This window comes from Tamandua tetradactyla, chromosome 2, assembly GCF_023851605.1.
Source record: "Tamandua tetradactyla isolate mTamTet1 chromosome 2, mTamTet1.pri, whole genome shotgun sequence".
Taxonomy (NCBI): domain Eukaryota; kingdom Metazoa; phylum Chordata; class Mammalia; order Pilosa; family Myrmecophagidae; genus Tamandua; species Tamandua tetradactyla.
This window is the reverse complement of record NC_135328.1, coordinates 149579854-149599561: the sequence shown is the minus strand read 5'-3', so window position 1 is coordinate 149599561 and position 19708 is coordinate 149579854. Positions and strand designations below refer to the sequence as shown.

General features: G+C 34.7%; 1 protein-coding gene across 1 annotated transcript in view; it reads right to left on the bottom strand.

Annotated features, from left to right (window-relative positions):
* Nucleotides 1–19708, bottom strand: part of ARID1B (AT-rich interaction domain 1B) — a 574571-nt gene that overhangs the window by 203764 nt on the left and 351099 nt on the right.

Genomic DNA, 19708 nt, shown 5'->3' with positions numbered 1-19708 from the left:
TCCAGAGAGAACCACAGATTTCCAGAGATGGAACAGAGGAAAGGTACTTTTCTCCCACAGGTGAAATGACTGCACGAAAAAGTGCAATCTTAAAAATATATACCATATGTCCAGGGCAAGAAGCAGAAGAAGAGTTAGGAAAATCTGATCAAATAGGGCTATACTAAAGGTATAGGACAACCTGGAAGAAATGTCAAAGGAGAGCATTAACACAAAGCCGATCAACAAAAAAGTCCCTCAAGAGGGAGATACTGACATTCTGAGTTAACTCATCAAGATAATCACATTTCTAGATATCAGCAAAAAGTTACAAGCCATATTAAGAAACAGGGAGATAGGGCTAAATTAAGGGAACAAATTAAAACTTCAGAGGAGAATCAGAATTTGAACAGTGAACCATAGAAATTCAAACAAACCTCCTAAATTAATTCAAGGGGATGAAGGAAAGTACGAATAGAGAGTTAAAGGATATTATGAAGACAATATGTGAGCATAAATAAGAATCTGAAACTTTATAAAAAGAAACCTAACAAATTCTGGGGATGAAAAGCACAATAGCAGAGATTAAAAATACACAAGAGGTAAACAACAGCAGATATGAAAGGCAGAAGAAAGAATGAGTGACTTAGAAGTCAGGACAACTGAAATCTTACAGATTCTAGAGAAAGGAATGAGAAAATACAGAACTGGAGAGAATTTGTTAACAAAGGATCTGCCCTACAAGAGATACTAAAGGGAGTTCTGCAGGCTAAAAGTAAAAGACAGAAGAGAGTGCCTTGGGGTAGTGTGAAGAAACGAAGATTATCAGTAAGGGTAACTAAAAGGGTAAAGGCAAAACCCAACAGACTGTATTCTCAATATACAACTCTACTCTTTAATTCCTATGAGAATCAGAATATAATTGAACAAGAAAAAGTTGTATTTCCTGATAATGGACACGTAAAATATAAAGCGGGACGTAAAAAAAAAAGAAAGAGAGAGGAAATAGAGGGACATGGGAGCAGAGATCAGGCATGCCAGAAGCTAAGCTGGTATCTTTTCAAATAAGTAGGTTAAAGATGTAGGAGGTTGTGTATTATAACCCCCAGGTCAATGACAAAGAAAATATTTAAAAAATATACAGAAAGAGAAATGAGAAAGGGATCAGTTACATACATCCCAGAAGATCAACTACAGAAAAGGAGGTCATAAAAAAATAAGATAAAAGATATGATATATGAAAACCAAAGGACAAAATGGCTGAAGCAAACAGTGCCTTCACAATAATACACTGAATATTCATTCAAAAGACACAGGTGGCAGAATGGATAAAAAAAGCATGATCCGACAACAGTTGTTTACAAGAGAATCACCAGAGACCCAAAGACCAAACAAGATGGAAAAAAAAATTCTATACAAACAGTAACCAAGAAACTGGGTAGCTCTACTAGCATCAGACAAAAGAGACTTCAAATGCAAAGCTGTTATAAGAGACAAAGGAACATATTATGCATTAATAAAAGTGGCAATCCACCAAGAAGGAATAACAATGAAAAGTATTTATACAACTAAACATGGTGCCCCAAAATACATGAGGCAAACACTGGCAAAACTGAAAGGAGAAATAAACACCTCTACAGTAACAGTTGGAGACTTCAATACACCACTCTCATGAATAAATAGGACAACTAGAAAGAAGATCAATAAGGAAACAGAACTGGAATAATATGACAAATGCACTATACCTAACAGACACATGCAAAGCACTATAACCCAAAATAATAGGAAATATATTCTTCTCAAGTGCCTATGCATCATTCTCCAGGATAGATCACATGTTGTGCCACAAAACAAGTCTCAATAAATTTAGAAAGATTGAAATTATACAAAGCATCTTCTCTGACCATATGAAATGAAGCTGGAAATCAATAATAGGCAGACAACTTGAAAATCCACAAATATACGGGGGCTAAACAACATACTCTTAAACAATCAGTGGGTCAAAGAAAAAACTCCAAGAACAATGAAAATGAGAATATAGCATATTAAAATGCATGGGATGCAGTGAAACCACTGTCTCTTAGAGAGGGAAAATTATAACCCTCAATGTTGACTGACAAAGGAAAAAAAGAGAGAAGATGGAAATAAAATCAGAAATGAGAGGGAGGCATTGTTACTGATGCCACAGAAATAAAAAGGATCATAAGCAGATTCTATGAACAACTGTATGCCAACAAATTAGACAACCTACTTGAAATGGAGAAATTCCCAGAAACACACAACCTTACTAGAAGACCTCAGCAAACTAATTCCAAGTAAAGACTTAAAACAAAAAAATTTGTAAATCAAATCCAAAAGTACATTAAAAGAATTATACACCATGATCAAGTGGGTTTTATCACAGTTATGAAAGGGTGGTTGACCATAAGTAAATTAGTGTAATACACCTCATTAACAAAATGAAGGGAAAAAAATCATAGGATCATCTCAATGACACAGAAAAGGCATTTGACAAAATTCAGCATCCTTTCTTGATAAAACACTTAGAAAATAGGAATAGGAGGAAACTTTCTCAACATGATAAAGGGCATATATGAAAAACCCATATCTAACATCATACTCAATGGTGAAAGGTTGAAAGTTTTCCCTCTAAGATCTGGAGCAAGATGAAGATGCCCACTGTCACCACTGTTACTTGACATTGGACTGGAAGTTTTAGTCAGAGCAGTTAGGCAAGAAAAAGAAATAAAAGGCATTCAAATTGGAAAGGAAGAAGTAAAACTTTCACTATTTGCAGATGACATGATCCTATACATAGAAAGTCTGAACAAATCTACAATAAACCTCTTAGAGCTAATAAACAAATTCAACAAAGTGGCAGAGTACAAGATCAACATAGAAACATCTAAGTAGTGTTTTTATACACTAGTACTGAGCAATCTAAGGAAGAAGCCAAGGGAAAATAATCCATTTACAATAGCAACTAAAAGAATCAAATATCTAGGAATAAATTTAATCAAGGATATAGAAGACCTGTAACAAAAACTACAAAACATTGCTGAAAAGTCAAAGACCTAAATAAATGGGAGGACCCTACAGTTTATGGATCAGAAGACTAACAAAACTGATTAAGACATTCAACATGATTCCAATCAAAATTTCAATAGTCTACTTTGCAAAAATAGAAAAGCTAATTATCAAATTTATTTGGAAGTGTAAGAGGCCCTGAATTGTCAGAAACATCTCGAAATATCAGAACAAAGGTGGAGGACTCACGTTTCCTGACATATTACAAAGCTACAATGTCCAAAACAGTATGTCACATATAAGGATAGATATTTTGACCAAGGGAATCAAACTGAAAGTTAAAAAATATGACCTCACATCTATGGTCAGTTGCTATTTTTTTTTTTTTTTTGCATGAGCAGGACCGAGAATCAAACCAGAGTTGTGGCATGGCAGGTGAGAACTCTGCCTGCTGAGCCAGTGTGGCCCGCCCTTAATTGCTTTTTGACAAGGTGGTAAAATCCACTCAATTGGGAAAGAAGAGCCTCTCCAACAAATGTTGCTGGGAGAACTGGATATACATATGCAAAACAATGAAAGAGAACCCCTATTTCACAAAAATTGGCTCAAAATGGCTCAAGACCTAAACAGAAGAACTAGGACTATAAAACACCTTTAAGAAAATGTGGGGAAGCATTTTCAGGATCTTGTATTAGACAATGGTTTCTTAGACTTTTACCAGACAGATAAGCTTCAAAAGAAAAACAGATAAATGAGCCCTCTTCAAAATGAAAAACTTCTGGGCAAAGAACTTATCATGAAAGTGAAAAGAGAACTTAATGGGAGAAAAATTTCCACGCAGAAGAACTGAAAGCAGGGACTCAAATAGATATTTGCACACTGATATTCACAGCAGCATTATTCACAAGTGCCAAAAGATGGACACTTGGGTCTATATGATGAAATACAATATTATTTATCTGTAAAAAGGAATGAAAATTATGCATGCAACAACATGAATGAATCTAGAGGACATTATGCTCAGTAAAATAAACCAGACATAAAAGGACAAATATACAACCTCACTAATAAGAACTAATTATAATAAGCAAACTCACAGTTAGAATCTAGAATACAGGTTACTAGGGGACAGACTGGGGGTACAGAATAGGAAGCTAGTGCTTGATTTGTACAGAATTTCTATCTAGGTTGATTGTAAAGGTTTGGACAAGGATGGTGGTAAGAATACTTTATTTTGAGTATAATTAACAGTGAATATTGTATGTGAATGTGTTTGAAGGGGGAGATTTTGGGTCACGTATGTTACTAGAATGAAAATTAGATGATAACACATGGGTCTATATAACACAGTGAACCCTGTTGTGGATGATGGACTGGACTGGAGTAATAGTACAAGTATAAGAATGTTTTTTTATGAATTATAACAAATGTATGAATACAAGGTATTAGTAACAGGGCGACATACGGGAAAAAATATACCTAATATAAACTATTAACTATATTTAGTAGTACTATTTTAATATTCTTCCATCAAGTTTAACAAAAGGTACTACATTAATGCAAAGTGTCAACAATAGGGGGATATATGGAATACTATATATTTTTTACATTACTTTTCTGTAAACTTATGACTTCTGCAATTAAAATAATAGTAATAACAACACATTTCACAGATCTATGTATTGGGTATTTTAAATGAGGTAATCCATGTAAATTCCTTCACACAGTGTCAAGAACATAGATTCTCTAAAACAATGCTGGCTACTACTGTTAAAAAAAAATAAGTATATTTATAAAAACGTACTATCATCAATTGTAACAAGTGTTTCCACACCAGTGCAAGGTGTTGGCGATGGGGTGGTATATAGAAATCCCATATTTTATGATGATTGTTCTGTAGATGCACAAATTTCTCTAATACAAAAAAACAATGATTTGATTTGGCTGGTATTTTAGCCAAGCCACTTTCAAACTAATGGAGTAGTTTCATCAGTTTCTTTTATTCTTAACACCACATAAATCTATAACAAGTGGCTATAAATGATAATGTACAACTTTAATTTACATACACTTTACTATTACCCAAGCACTTTCACATTTTCTTATTTGATTGTAAAAAGCTAAGGATGTACAACTAATCAATATATCCTCTCCAAATTCGGGCTGTTTTTATGTCAATAGACACGACATACAGTTGACAAATCTTTTTGAATTTTTTAAACAAAAAACTTATTTCCAAGCTGAAGTACCTTTGGTTGTATCTCATCCAAATGATATATCTAGGCATGCCACTCAAGACCCTCCACCCTCCTTCTTTACAAAGGTAATTGGATATGGCCAAGCCTGTGTCTTCCTTCCCGCTTGTCAGTGATGTTAAACTCTTCTTCAGCTAAGCCATGTGAAATTCCCTCCAAGGCCTCATTATAACATATCATATTATACTTCCTTCACTATCCCTGTTGCATTATAGCAACCATTTTAACACTTATTGTGGGCTACCTGGCCCATTTCTCCAAATGCACTGCAATTCAACGAGAGTAGGAACTTCGTCTTATTCCAGTGCCCTCTGTACCTAGCACAGAGTGAACGAGGAAAGAATCTGTATGCAGCATTTTGTCTTCCTCTGATCACAAGGTTTGCTCCTGTTGAATGCCATGTGCCATCAAAGACAGTACCCTTTTACAACTGGAAGAAAGCAGATAACCTAGCACAGGGATCAGAACAAAAAAGTTCAAGAAATAGTTGCAGATAATACTTTAAGAAAAAAAGCCTGCGGTCATTCAGGCTATTATTTGAGCATATCTTAATTTCTTAGCCCTAAGGCAAGCAACCTGAGGATGGTGGTGGAAAGGAAGAAATGAAATTAGACAGCACAATAATGACACATCCACGTCAGCCTGCATATAAGGTAGGTAGGGTGCTTGTCTCAACATACTAGGGTACCACTGTCCTTCTTAAATGTTATATAGTACATCTTGTAGTCTCATATATTCCCCCAAAATGTGAATCCATAAGATGCTCCATTAAAACTCAAAAAGTTCTGTTACAAGAAAAAAATTGATTAGTATCTTCATGCCAACATTAGCAATTTCTCTGGAATACTGGAAATTATCCTGTTCTGGTTATGGAGCATACTGTTGATATTATCAACTCTATCTAAAACGAATCCTTCTAAACTTTTACTTGATTCGAGAATCAAGACAAGTAAATATTTATTACTTTTAAAATTAAAGTATTTGTTACATCTCCAAAATTTGGGTAATTAAAAAAAAAAAAATCACTAGACTCCTGGTCTACCTTTTAAAAGTTTTGGCTCAATGGAATTCCCCTACCAAAAGGCTCACCCAAATTGAGTACATCACTATTTTGCTGAATTTTTTTTTCTAAAGTAATTCTGAAATGATGTGTCAGAAAAAATAACTTCAAAATATCTTTACCTGAGTACATATTCATAAAAGGATAGCTGAGATAGATTTTAAAAAGGCTAAAGATTGGGGTCTTTATATGTTATACTGTACTTAGAACTGACCCAAAGAATTTGTAGAGAAAAACTACAAAATTCTTTAAAAATGAAATGATACCAAATTTCATAAAAACAAGTTTTTCCTTTTCTGTTTCAAAAATGACCAGTAAATTCAAATGTCAAAATAATTTTTTTTAACATTGTTTTAAGAGAATTTTTCTTAGCATTTCAAGTCTATAAAATTAACCAGACTTAGACAAGTCGTTGACATGGCTATGAAGATTCCTGAGATAATAAAGCATAACCGTTGGAAGAAGAAACTGAAACAATAAAAACTTTTAGACAGAAGCACTGAAAACAGAAATGTTAAAGCATTCTCCACCCACCCCAGAAGTATATCAACTGCACAGTAAGAGTCTATTATATAGTAAGAAATTACTTATCTTGCTGCTACAGGAAAGTCTCAGCAGCTACCAATACAAGAAACAAAACTGCTGTTATGATGGATAGCTTTGTTAAAGATGTTTATCATTTATTTTCCATGTTGTCAGTCAAATATGCTCTATTATATCCTGCTTTCATTTTCCAGAATGCATTTTTAAAATTCAAGTTAAGGACACTTTGAATCCATGTAGGAAAAATCTTTTTATTCCTAAAATCTGACAGCAAATGTGATCAGTAGCTATGTCAGGCAGAATTCTAACACAGGCTCCCATCCTCAGGTATATATATCCTACATAATCCCCTCCCATTAAAGCATTTATATGCCAGGTGGGATTTCCCTTTTCTTTTTTGGGGGGGCGGAGAGGTGCATGGTCCGGGAATCGAACCCAGGTCTCACGCATGGAAGGAGGGCATTCTAACCACTTAACTATGCCAGGAGGGATTTTATAGATGTAATCATGGTCCCTAATCAGTTGGCCTCTGAGTTAATATATTAGATGGGACTGAATTCATCAGGTGATTCCTTAAAGGAGGTGGGAGAGATGTGACACAAATCCTCTGCCTGGCCATGATGTTGTGGGCAGGGAATGGCAGGTGGCCTCTAAGAACTGAGAATGGGCACTGGCTAACAACCAGTAAGAAAGCAGAGATCTCAGAACTACAGCTGTAGGGAAACAAATTCTGCCAACAACCAGGGAGCTCAGAAGAGGACTCTGACTCACTGATGAAACCACAGCCCCAACACCTTGATTTCAACCTTGTGGGACTGAGCAGAGGATTCAAGTTATTACCTTGCTTAGATTTCTTATAATAAATGGGTGTGGCTAAATTATGCTATACAAATTTGTTACACAGTGACAGAAAACTAATATATTAGTTTTCCTTTAAAATTGAATCAGAGGGCATCTGTAAGAAATTTTTAATTTTCCTTTTAAAAAAAATTAGTTTTTTCCATCTTTACCAATAATACTAGAATTAAATTTAAGGAAAACAAATGACTGTAGGGAGAAGATAAAGGTTTGAAACCATTTATATTTAAGGTAAATACATTTTCTTTTCAAAGCAAAATTTTTGAGCAGCTAATTCTGTAAGGTACTTTGTGCAAGTTCTACAGGTGAATTTAAATGAGAAAGACACAAACAAACTAACAAAAAACAGTCCTTATTGGGAAGAAGAAAAATTGAAACAGTAAAGTAAGGGAGGTAAATTAATGATTATTCTCTAGTAAACTGATCAATGATCTCTATCTTTTCTAGAGTGGCATCTGATTAAAGACCTGGCTTGATGTAGGAAAAGCAATTATTTGTTATTTCTTAAGAAAGTAAATTAATTATAAGTCAAAAGGACTACTGGAAGTCCTCCATTAACTCATGGCTCCAGGGCCACACTGTCCACTCTTAAGAAGTTCTTGACACCTCTGTGCATATACAAGTTGAGATGGGTGCTCCCCAACAGTTGATGGTGGTCCCTCCAGAGCAGGTTTTATGCTACTTGTTCCTCTAGTTATAAAACTTAGTAAGATACGGACCCAGGCGATGTATGAATGTGAAAAGAAGGCTGTTGTTGGGGGTGTGTGTGAAGCCCACTCTATTAAAGATGAATGAAACTCTAAAAAATTGCAGAATTAGTTAGGTATGGCTGAGACAACTGTGAAAGACACAGTGGCAGTAAGAATCATGAAAACAAATAAGGATTCTGCATTAGGATTTTGGAGAGAACTGCAAAATATTCGGGGGGAAATTCTTACAAGTCCAAAAGGATTCTGAATAGATAACATTAGAAATTTAAGTATTAAAATAAACTGAAAATCTTAAGTAATGCATCGGAGGTATGGTTTATGCAAGAAAGAACTCATGGAATTTCAATAAAGGGATCCATTCAGAAAGAAGAGCCTCTGCCCCTATATTAAAAAAATAAGTACATATATATGCTTTGTGTTACAATAAAATGTATAATGTATTATCATTTGCTAATGATTCTTTCTTTAACCAATCTGACCAACCACCTCCTGGAAGAGACTTTATGCTACAAAATCTCCACACCTGGCAAGAAGACTTAAACTGTGATCCTTATCTCTTTCACAGCTCAATGTATACAGCTATTTGTCATATACCTTCCACTTAATGCAAGAACCATTAGCACTGGGCAAAGAAGAAAACATCCCAGATTAGGAGCAAGGAGATGTAGGTCTAGTTGGCCTGGAATGAGCCAGTTACAACCCTTATACCATGAGGGAAATGACATCATAATTTCTCATAATCTCTATAGCTCTGAATTCCCTAGTCATTTACATTATTATTATGAAATCATGTAACCCCATTATTTTAAAAACTATACTTCATTACCATTAAAAGAAAAACAACCTTTAATTGGGTGATAGTGATATGCTAAAGAAATTTAAGGAAGTTAGTTTTATGCTGCTCTGTGTTACAAACCTCAGTTTTAAGGTCTAGCATTTCCCAGGGGAAGAACTTAATCTGAAGCAAAGAAGGGTGACATCACACAGTTTTTGGATATCTAATAGTATAAAAGAACAATTTCATGCTATCATAAATCAAATTTAAAGTGAGACATATTACATCAAGGAAAAAAAAACATATAATATTTTCTGTCCATTCTGAACAAAACAAAACCTGTCACGTTAAGAACCTTAAAGAGAAAATCACTTTCATATTCAAGTGATGATAATTATAGCTAAGATTTAGGCATGAAGTCTCAGGATTGAAAAACTGCCTAAAAGGAAGGAAAAATAATAAACTGCTAATGTTCAAACAAAACAAATACTGTTCAAAAGTAAACAGGTTTGTTTACTGCTTGTATATACCACTGACTGGGGAAAAAAGTTAAGCTATCTCGTACAGCGTTTACATTCTAAAAGGTGTTAATTTTAGATTTGTTATAAAGGTTATAAAAACTGCTCTGGCGTACTGCTGTTTGTTCATAGGTTGCTCTGTTTGTCCATTTAATTTTAAGATCTTTGAAACTAACTTAACTTCTACTATTCCTTACAAGATGTTCTGTACAAGGAGCCCTGCATATTAAATCTGAATGAGAGAATTACATAACCGCAAGAGTCTATCTTGCAATTTCAAGAAGCATGCCACTTTAAAAAGTATTCATAAGGAAATCACTTTGTTTCAGAAGGAGGTGCCACTTACATTGGGGGAAGTGATCAGATCTAAAAAAACTTATTTGGGTAGCAGAGTGTAGCATCTGTCTACAGTTGACATCCATTCCAAAAGGCATGCTTTATTTTAGACAGATCCATTACCATTCAATAACCTGGTTGAACGCTATTCCCTGAAAAATTCTACTATACTGGACAAGTCACATTGGCTCTGACAAGCTTGACTGTCTGGAGATTATTCAACAATATATGAGGGTCATTTTCTTCAGTTTACAAAAGATATATCCCTTGCTATCTAACCTGCATTCCCACTGCTTTACCTACAAGACAAAACAGCAAGGTAAGAGACATCAAATTCCTGCATCACTATATGGCAAAGCAGGATGCACCTGGAAGCCCACAAGGTGCACAAGGCCTCAAACTTCCATTTTTATCATTCCATTTTTATAAACTGCTCTTCTGACTGCATTTTCAAAATAATTCCCTATTAACTGCACAAAGCTGAAATAAAAGAATACTAAACATCAAATCATGCAAAGAGATCATAATTGAATGTAAAATATTTTTGTGAACTATAAACACAATATTACATATGAAAAGATATAAAAAGAAACAATATGAAAGGAAAATACCATTCTTTTCCTCATTTTTTTCCCCATAAAATTAAGAATACCTAAGTGTGTGGAATGCGGGTGATACCACTGCACGGCTTCAATTCTGTCAATCGAGAATTATCTGTACATTCTCTCATTAATTACATTATAACATTTTCATAGTATTATAAAAATTATTTTTTTCTTGCCTTTCTCTGCCTGCATTTATTGAAAGACACATAGGCACAAAAATCCGAGCTACCTCTAAGCTAACATTCAAAAGATACATAGCATGGAATTCAGAATTGTTGCATAATACATTTTTGTGTAACCTAAAACACAGTTTGAATTTAAGAGGTTGCAAATCACCAATATTGTCATCTCAAAAAAAACAATTCCTTTAACAATTTTTTTTGCTTAATATGAGACTCTATTGTATATTCTCCTTTCCATTATTATTTACTGAACTCTAAACTGCATTTTTTCATTAGTATTTAAATTGATAAAGGAAACTGCCTGGAAAACCTGGTTTCCTTATGTTTATTTCTATCTCCTGCTTTAGTTTAAGGCACATTTTCCTTTATTTTACTTTTCTACAAACCATAAAAAAAACTCATTTCTAATTCATCCATTCGTTCAGCTTAACCTCTTTTCTCAGCAATTAAAGCACTCTGCACATCCCTCATCTATCACACAGCCAGCTAAATAATGCATTGCGTCCCCCGCTCATCTTTTATCATCCCAAATGACAGGTATTAGCATATCTCCCCAGTCAATTACAGTGCAGCAGAATAATCACAGCATAATTGGGCGAAAGCCACTCTAATCACCAACCCTGCAAACTCACAGAATAAAAACTGAGTGGCAGTTCAGACAGGACTTGCTCTTGTCCATGACTCCAGCCAACAAGCCTGGCAGCTCTCCATTTCCTCCTTTCAAAACTATCCTTTGCGGAGGTCAACGTCTCAATACATCCTAAGTAAATGGAAACAACATACAGATGGACAACTGGAAAGTTTTTACTATACAACGGGGTACCTATGTGTGCTTATAATATTTGTGCTTTAGGATGTATGCATATACTATTAAATAGCATGTACTGAGAAATTCTACTGTCAATCAGAAAACAAAGTCATTTCATGAACATGGTATCATTAGAAGTTCTATTTCATGGTTTATACCAAAGTAAAATAAATATTAAATTTCTAATATTAACTGTATCTCTTTTGAGGGAGTGAGTACTTAGAACCAAAATTAAAACCCTTGAAGTGTCCACATGGTGAAGAAATAGCTTTCATATTTCAAAAATCAGGATTTCCCAGCTATTACCCAAGTTATCCATTCATTATAAATAATATTTTAACTGTGATATTGTTGTTATATTATAGTGGCAGTTTTATTAAATGATTGTTTAAGAGTAACAATTTTTTAAAAATCATGATATATTAAGTAAAGGTTAACAAAATAGGATGACTGAAGAAAATAAGCTTACACTTTCATAAGGGAATTAAAAAATTAAACCAGACAAAAGAAGGAATAAAACGTGAGAAACCTCAGTTTTAAATTTAAGACAACAAATAATATTCTTTCTAATTCTGGGTACTTTTAGAGTACTTTTTGTAAGTTTATGGATTTAACCATGATATTTAATGTGTATTATCTAATTCAAGCTCATATCTAGTTCTCAACTGTGCATTCACTTGCTATTCATTTTTCACCTTCAACCCCCCATCCCCTCAATGAGATGCAAAAAAGTCATTCTGAAATGAAATGAAAATTTAATTTGTGGAAGAGTAAGAGGAATTCTTTATAAAAATCTACATCACTTCTTAGGAAGCAATTAAGTGCTTTCAACTGCTATATGTAGCTAGCAAAAATAAAACTTTCTGTAGATTTAACTTACACAGATCTCTATTTTGTAGCATATGAGTTCTATTCTATTGTTGCTTGCCTCACATTCCTCACTCCTGATCACATATCCATCTAAGACACCCCCTAGTGCAAGAAGAAATCTGTCCAGCAACAAAAGCACATCAACTACTGAACTGCATTTTGGCCAAGAGAGAAAAGTTTGGAATTCCTAAAAGCTGCAGTCCAGCTTCATCACAGCAGAGTGCCCTTGGAAAGCCCAATGTGACCTGGCACATCAGGATACAACTATTTTAAGCTGCACAAATGACTAATTATACATAGCAAAATTTTCTATTTAGTGATTCAATAGTGGACAAAACAACAATATAATTCAGAAAATTATGAGAATAGCTTACTATTGCAACAAAGCAAACAGGATATGACTTTTATCACTTCTATTATTTAGAATTCATGAGATTTTCAACCACAACTATGTCCAACAAATAGTCCTTCAATATACTTGAAGAAACTAAGGCAATAATAATAATACAAATGTTATATCAAATAGACAACTGCCAAAAGACCAGAGTAAAGCAACATTTAGACAAAACAAATAATCTCTTAGACTTTATTTTGCTTCCAAATTCTGTTACTTTTAAGTTGCAATATGAAATATTTTATTTGCATTAACTTTGTTGGCTTATCTTTGCAAGTGTACCCAAAGGATACATTACTTCAGTTGTAAAATGGTAATTTTATTGTTTATTAGGAAATATCTTTTACCAGTATTTATCAGTGATGCATCTGGTATACAAGTATTAATTCAACAGGTTTTTTTTTCCTCAAATCGAATTTTTAACAATAATCTTCTAATATATTCTTTAATTCATATAAACGTTCTACTTGGCTTTAAACATCTTCCAGCATATTGGCTCTTTCAACACCAGCCACTTGGACATTCTCAACTGACTTGCAAAAATTGACGAGGCTTGGGAAGAAGCCAGATTTAAGGCAGGAGGAGGGAAAGAAGAAGGTTTTCACCATCTTAAGAAACCAAACTGGCTTTACAAATTTGGCACTGGAGAAAGAGAGAACCTAAAACACACGCAATCAAAATCACTCCTTCCTCCCAAAATATTTCCCTTGCTTCTTCCCAGCAAAATCTTAAGCAGCTTGGTAATTATTAAGATGGATACAGCAACTTTATGATAAGGAATCTTACCAGCCAGTCCAGAAACATGTCACTAAATTTTATGTGCACATCCCAGATGAGCAGGTGTTTGAGGGTGGGGAAAGAAGAACACACGCATTCTTATTACTAGAAAATTAAGTCCTCAAAAAATAGTGCCAAAATGTCCCCAGAGAAAAATAGAGTCACTCAAACTGTAGGATATATAAGTAAAAAAGCTTTCTTTAAGCAAAACTAGTTATTTTAAAAAGGCTACTTTTGAGATCCACAGTATCTGAGACCATATTTAATTCCTAATACCTTTTTGAAAATGAACAGAGGTCTGACAAAACCAATCAAGAACTGTATTTCATTTTGCTTCCCTCTACTCACTTTGCTATCATCAGCACTTTGAGGGCAAACATATCTGCCCAAATGTACTTGCAAGATGTAGAAACAGACACCGTGCAGTCAGAAAATCTGTCTAAAGATTGTGTCTCCTATAGCATTTGACAGAATGAATATCTGGTCTAGAAGAAATAAGCGCTCCTATCTCATTAAGAATCTACTTCGCCATGATGAAATATTTCTGATTGTCATATATTGTCAAAGGGTATTCTAGAATATTGCACATTCTTTACTGGTAGCCTTTTGGGTTTCATACCATTTAAACTCCACAAATGTCTAGTGATCACCAATACTTCAAACACTGTGCATATACATATTTCAATAGGATAAACAATTTCTAAAGAAAACTAGTCTTTGCTATTGTGTTGCTACAAAATGAGATAAAAGAAGCCAAGCAAGCCCTCATACACTGAGTTGAGCCACGTGTAACTGCCAAAATTTGACCATTTTTTATTTGCAAAAATGACAATTTTATAAGGTTCAAGCTAACATGTATTTCCTAAATTGGGAGGGACTAATAAGTTTCTTTTCCTTTTTGAGAAAATCATGAACAAATTTCTGACCCAGTATCCCAGGCTGTAAAATGAGTCAAAGCAGCCCTAAAGGAAATTATGAAAGGAGACCTAAAGTTGCAGAAAATCAAATTCCTGTATTTCAACTCTCTTAAAAAATTTTCTTTTGCCTGATTTTATTTAATGGGATAATTTATTTGTGAACAAAATATATTTATATTTTTCCCAAGATGATAATAGCTTAGACTAGTAAACAGTAGCAGGAAAAGATGAGAATAATAATAAATGAGGACAGAGCTAAAGGTTTGACCTAGTGAATATAGGAAGCCTGTCAGAATTAAACACTTGTAGAAATATAGAGCTGAAGAGTACCTTAGTGATATCCTGAAATCAATTTTCCAACTTTACAGAAGAAAAAATTATGAGCCCAAGTGTCTAAAGTGACTCTCAAAATCACACAGTGGGATTTAAAGGGGAAGATGGAACTGCTCACTCCCAGTCAAGCAGTCTTAATTACAAAATAGCAGGACGGAATTTCTACTCCACATTTAATCCAAATTCAGAAATTAGGTAAGACTCCAACAGCTTTCAAATTACTCCTAATCATGACATTCAAGATCTTTCATCAATAAATCTTCCACTTCATCTCTACCTGCATGCTTTGTCGTCATATTCTTCTGTCTTTTCTACATTTACATTCGTGTGTTCCGCCTCATAAGAGAGTTGAAGAGAGAGTTGAAAGTAACGCTCAAATATCTTTAAAAAACTAATTTAAAATAACAAGCAAAACTGCATCAAGATATTACAGATGAATATAAATAGAACTCCCCCTTCCCCAAACCTTTCCTAAATAACAATAAAGCAAATTTGTTTTAAAATCAGAGATGCTTGAACCACCAGCAGATGGCAGAAGTAGAGACAAGGAAATTCTCTTAGCAAAAGAAGAGAACAACTCAACATGGATCCTCAAGTCACGACTTAGAAACTAAGAACTGCTGTGGATTTTTTTTCCTCGAATCTTTCTTTTATGGAGCAATAGCAAAAATTTTTGCTTTACCAAAAACTATTCTGTAATTTTAATTTATAGTCAATGACTGAAACTATACAGAAGAAACTTGTCCTCTACTTCTCTAAGGATTTCTAGATTTTAATTACATTAAAATTAAAAATACAAAATAAATCCTTCATATTACGAAAAGTAACATGAGTTCATGAGATTATGGAAAGAATTGAGAATAACCAGAGTTAATGTGGCATCACAAGAAAAAATATATCATGAGAGTTTTTAAACACAAGATTAATGAGTGCTTTCATGTGGTTCTATTACAAGGAAGAACATTTCATTAATAGGTAAAATCTTACTATGCCAAATTAAACATTCTAAAACTGAAATACTGTATTGGTAGCCTCCAGACATAACCCTAAGCAAATTAATGAATGAATGACCCATTATAGTAGTCACCAATAGAAGGATACTTAATTTCAGGACCCTGCTAGAAGGATTTCTCCTTGCTAAATTCCATAGCAAATGACAACTTTATTTCTTCTGAACAGAGCATATCTGTTTTACAGCACTTTATAGTCCTTCTGCTCTCTACTCCTCTTCCCTACGCCTGCTTCATTTTCTCAATTAAAAACAGTGGCTGTTCTAATTGTGGGATGCATTATGTTAAAACATCTTAGGTCATAAAAATACCTGTAACATTATTTTCAAGACCCTCTCTGTTCAAGGGAACTTTCTGCATTGATGGAAATGTTCTCTAGTATGTCCCCAATAGAGTAACCATTAGCCACATGTTGCTATTGAAATGGGGCTAGTGCAACTGAAAAAATGGATTTTTATTTACTTCCTTTTAAATAGCCAAATATGGCTGGTAACTACTACATTAATCCACACAGTAACAGATGACCAAAACCTGCAGTAAAAACTGATTAAAAGTGGAAAAAAATCTTCAAAAGAACACCTAAGATTCAGAATTAACTAAAAACAAATGAACTGTTAAAACAATTCAAGCTGGAACCCACCCTAAGGTTGACTGGCCAGAAAAGAAAAATAGCAAATGAACCTCCTGTTTTCTCAAAGGTCACTTTTTTGCCAATTTAGCTAAGAGGCCATATGAGAGCAGCCACCACAAAAAAAGAGCTTCTGTAAGCTACAGCCATAATAATTCTTCTATTTCCTCCTTAATGATACAAGTATACATCCATTCCATTATGACATCATTACAGATTGTATCACAACACTTTATTTTTGTATGAAGGAGGAAAGGATGGAAATGTAGATAATTTCTGATAATGGTCAGATGTCAAAAGACAGGAATAAGCCTAATTATGATTTAAGTCACTGTCAAATATAATCTTCAGGCTATATAACTTTTCTAACAATTAAAAGTACTTTATTAAAAAAAAGAATTGTCCTTTTTATTTCATCTGAAGTTATATTTACAGATAACTAATGCTTTGCCATTCATACATTTTATAAGCCAAATTAGAATTCTACTTCATTGTAGAGACCACAACAAACAGATACTATGAAGACAATTATACCACAGAGTAACACACAATTATACCCAAAAGAAGGATATAAATTTGCATCTCTTCTTGGACTTCTCCCTGGCAAAACATCATTCCCAAACTTGTGTGCAGAATGTAAGATCTATGGAAGCAGGGTAAATTACTCTCACCACTGCACGTCCAGTGTCTGGCTATGACATGTATCCCAGCAATATTTGTTTGAATGGAATGATATAGAACAGAATCAAACATAACTGTAGAAATTCATTAACAAACATATTTAAGTTAATAGTGAGATTATCTGGAACCAACTGGTTTTCAGTGTCAACTAAACCCACTCAAGAGCTTCTGTATGAATGTATGGGTAGTTCAAAAACAGGCACACAGGTACTTTAGTGGTAGAATTTTCACCTGTAAGGCAGGAGACCAGGATTTGATCCCCACCTGTGCACCACCTCCCTCCTGCCTCCCCACCAAACAAACAAAAAAAAGAGCTCCTGTAAGCTACAGCCATAGTAATTCTTCACTAGCTTTCAGGGTGGGCTCTCAGAACTTCAACATAAAATGCCTAGCCAGTTAATGGAGTTATCAGTAAGAAAACTCCAGAGAAGAAAAGAAAGCAGTAGTCACATGTTACTTATAACAGGTATTTTGCTCTTAGCAATCACAATTGTTATACATACAGTGAACTCTAAATATTATTCAGCAATATTTGTTGCTCTCACATACCCACCTAAAAGAAGATGAACAAAACTGGAGTCTCAAAATTTACAATTTTGCTGAGAACAGGGCCACATAACGGAGCTGGGCTGGGTGCTGCCATGCTGTATCCCATGTACAAATGAGTGGTAAAGGCAGGGCAGCGCCCTACACACTGAGGGGTGAGCGCTTAGAAGACTGAGGTGGTACGAGAAGGTTTCCCAAATGAGGAAGGGTGTGAATTCAGTCTGGAGGGGGGGATACTGAAATGCAAGCACGGGAAATCAAACCATTTGAGGGGGACATGAAGACATATACATTATACTAAGGGGGCTGTGTTTATTGGGGTTGGAAGAATAGTTTGGTGTTATTTTTCTAAAATATCTAATCAAGTAAGATATGTTTTAAAAAGGTAAATAAATTAAGGATTTCATTTAAATTCTTAATTTCAGACACTTTAGACTTCTCTTTAAATTAGTAACCAACGGTGCTTAAGAGAAATAATACATATATTGTCTAAAGAGGATAAAAGGTGAAAAAATAAAGAAAATGGGACAAAAAAGAAAAAGAAATTGTATTCGGGACTTTAAATATTAAGAACATTAATGATACTATTAAAATTTGTAATTCTTATCCCAGCCCAGTCAGCAATAAGCTAGATGACCTGACATTCAGCTTCCTCAACTGAAATACAAGAGATCATCATTAGACATAAAATCTGAAGATTTCTTGCAGGCATAAAATTTTAGGACTCTAAGGAAGCAGAGTTTCAGGAAAAGACAGAAGGAGGAAAAATGCAGAAAATTTAAGATGGGAAGAGACAAAATAAAGTGGGTCCTGGAATATGGTTTTAGAGAAAATATGCCTCTCCTAGGTTTGCTTTAAAAGGGGGGGCTGGAAAAATAAAAAATAAAAATAAAAAGGAGGCGGCCTGGGGTGGGAGAGGCAGTCTGGAACTTCCTCTCTCCCAATATGGGCTGGCGACGACCAGGAATAGCAGCAGTTCACAGGGTGCTCTGTAGAGGGGATGCCTGTGACCTTGTGATCTATGATGACCTAAATTACATCACTTTTCTTTCTTTGACCAACACAATAAGCTTAGGTTTGTAACTAAAGCTATCAAAAATCATAAAAGGGGCCATAAAATTCAGAGTTTTTGTCTTCCAAAGAACCAAAGAATACGCTGGCCAAAACAGTGTATAAAAACACTTTTGGAATTTGTAGAATTCTTACGTCTGCTTAGACTTAGGAAACAGGTATGGGAAACAAGCTGATGATATGTTATATATAAAATATATTTCTGCCCACCCACCTTACAAATTGAAAAGTCTTAAAAATATTTTGGTAACAAACTATATTATTGCCAAACAAGTAAGCACTGAGAATTTACCCTAGAAGAGATGCTGTAGTAAACAAGAGCTACATATATTTTAATCTTATTCATGGCTTTATGCATATTCATTCATTCATTCAGCACAGTGTGTAACAATAAGCTGGGTAGGAGGAAGAGCTGCACCTTGGGGTGTTAGTGGCATATAACTAAGAGAGAAGAATCCTGAGCAACCCCAGCAACCAAGAGGAGGTGAATCACCAAAGTGCTATCAGGGCCACTAAAGGAAGAGAGTGCTCAGAAGAGACTAGCTAGGCCAAATGCTCCAATGGGGCAGGCAAAGTATGTGGATAGAACAGTTCCTCTCGATTTAGGACCATGGAAGTTGATGGTGACCTTAGGAAGAAAGGTGGAATGTGAGCCAGGATGAGGGTGGCTGAGCTCAAATAGAGCAATGAGGAGGCATGACAGGTAGCAGTGCTTAACCTCACCACTTCTTAGGACGTTCAGGAAACAGAACAGGCTTTGGGTTCATTTTCCTGGCTCAAATTCCAGCTCTGTTCCTGACTGCCTGTAAACTTGGGTGAACTACA